Genomic DNA, 2,517 nt, shown 5'->3' with positions numbered 1-2,517 from the left:
GGGATCTACCAGTATAAGAAGGCCTCAGAGATGGAGAGAAGTTCCAGATTGAAAAGGCTGCAAAGGACCTAGTAGAAAAAAAGAGACAGGAGAGTCAGGAACAGACCTCTGGCAGAACTTAAGGCTATTGATATCTTTTGTTTCTTTGTTTGTTTTAGTATCACTTTCAATTTTTGTAAAAACTTCCACACCCTTACCCAACAAATAATCCATTGTATCATTTTTTTTAAAGATTAAAAAAAGAAATCAGTAAAACTCTAACTCATTGACCATGGCTAATAGAATGCATGTATGTATGCATGTGTATATTTGAATATGTATGTATATGTGTGCTTATATAACCCCCATTATGTGTGTATACTTATGAATATTTGTACATGAAAATTATAAACATATATATCTACAAAATTACAATATTTTCCACTCATGGTCTACTACATCTACATAGAAGGGAAGTTATTATATATTCTCAATTCTCCTCTAAACCCAAATTTGGTCAATCACATGGAATCCTAAATATTTTTCCTTCCCTAAAGCCAGCTTGAAAACTTTGTAGTCTATTCCATGTACATAAGTTAATGTTGTCTGTAGCTGATGAATCGGGCATGGCACATGCCATTTCTTGCTGGAGGCAAGAACAGTTATTCTTTCCTTTTCCCTGATGTTTAAGCAAATTCCATCAAAGCTGAATTTTAAAACATTAGGACAGATTAGGTAGTTTGACTTTCAGTATTATATTTGAATTGTTCTTACAAATGTTTAAGGAAATGAGAAATAGGATTATACAATGTAAATAATTTGGAAGTATTTTAGAAGGAAATGGAATAATAATATCTCTCGTTTCTATAAAAGCAAGATACAAAACCCTGCTCTCACATTTTACATTGCAAGTTAGTAAAGAAAGTATTATACAGGTATATCTCATGTTTTTACACTTGATTTTATTGTACTCAACAAAAAATTGCAGATTAAATGTTTATGAGATCCCTGTGTTCAGAAAGTCTATTACACCATTTTTCCAACAGCATGTGCTCACATCGTCTCTCTATGTCAAATTTTCTTAATTCTCACAATATCTCAAACTTTTTTTTATCATTAGTGTATCTATTAAAGTGATCTATGATCAGTGATCTTTGATGTTACTATTGTAATTGTTTTGAGGATATGAGATGGCTAACTTAATGGATAATTGTTGGGTGTGCTCTAACTGCTTCATTGGCCTGTAGTTTTCCATCTTTCTCCCTCTCCTCAGGATTCCCTGTTCCCTGAGACATAATATTGAAATTAGATCACTTAATAAACCTCCAATGATCTTTAAGTATTCAAATGAAAGGAAGAGTCAACTGATGTGGCAAACATAATTTTTATCTTATTTTAAGAAATTGCCACACCCATCACAACTTTCAGCAGCCACGATCCTGATTAGTCAGTAGCCATCACCATCACACACACACACACACACACACACACACACACACACACACACAAGTATATGACTTGCTGAAGGTTCAGATGATAATTAAAAATTTGAACAATAAAATATTTTAATTGAGGTATGTAAATTGTTTTAGAAATAATACTATGGAACATTTAATAAACTATACTGCAAACATAGCTTTTATTTGCATTAGGAAGCAAAAATTTTTGCATGGCTGGCTTTATTGAGATATTCACTTTTTTTTCTCAAATTTTATTTAGTATGAAACATATCTCTACAGTTTTTATTGAGGAGGTTGACCACGTCCACGAACAAATCCACCTCTAAACTGGAATTCTGTTGACAACCCAGCCCTAGCCTCGGCCTTCTTGCCAGCACCAAGAGGAGCAGAATTTCATCTGTATGGGTTTCTGACAGCTTCACCCTGAGTAAATCAGCAGGTTGCTCGCCCTCCAGACATTTGGACTTTGGCCTTCCTGTGTCAGGATGACTTTTGCAGAGTGTGGCAGGCACAATCTCAGGGGTAAGGTGAAAGTAATTCCAGAGGTACTGAATGCCCTCATTGGTGAGGTACCAGTAGAAATGCCCCTATGTGAACTGCTCCTTAACATAGCCATGAGACTTTTGAGACCGCATGCCCTTCATGACACGGAGATTGGGCACATTCTTGTCTGCCAGCTCAGGGTGCTTTGGCCTGTGAACATCCTTCTTGGTTACCATTTCTCCATCCTTTAAAAGGAGTTCATAGATGGCAATTGGATTCTTCTTGTGCATCAATGTCTCAGCAACTGTGACACGTGCTACTCTAAACGGAGACTGGGATAGAAAGGAAAAAGCTTGGTCTTCGAGATATTCACTTTCTTGAGGTGGTCCTGAACTGTGCTTGCAATATCTCCAAGGCATGCCTATATTCATTTTACAGAGGATAAAATAGAGACTCAGAAATAAAATAACATGTTAAAAGTTTCACTCTTGCATCTGAGACTCAGACCCAATTATGCTTATGCTATTTAATGCTGTCCATTATATCATGTGGTTCTATATTAGAAGCCAGATTTTATATTGAATTTGGTTAAATT

At 35.6% G+C, this 2,517-nt stretch overlaps 1 pseudogene; it reads right to left on the bottom strand.

The window, feature by feature from the left end:
• Positions 1-1,681: 1,681 nt before the first annotated feature.
• Positions 1,682-2,218, bottom strand: LOC138159616 (small ribosomal subunit protein eS10-like; annotated as a pseudogene).
• Positions 2,219-2,517: the final 299 nt, after the last annotated feature.

Source organism: Petaurus breviceps, unplaced genomic scaffold, assembly GCF_028583685.1.
Source record: "Petaurus breviceps papuanus isolate PSGF00001 unplaced genomic scaffold, PetGlider_PUasm1.0 176, whole genome shotgun sequence".
In the NCBI taxonomy this organism is placed as follows: Eukaryota; Metazoa; Chordata; class Mammalia; order Diprotodontia; family Petauridae; genus Petaurus; species Petaurus breviceps.
Note: the sequence above shows the minus strand (reverse complement) of the source record. Positions and strands in the feature narration are given on the sequence as shown.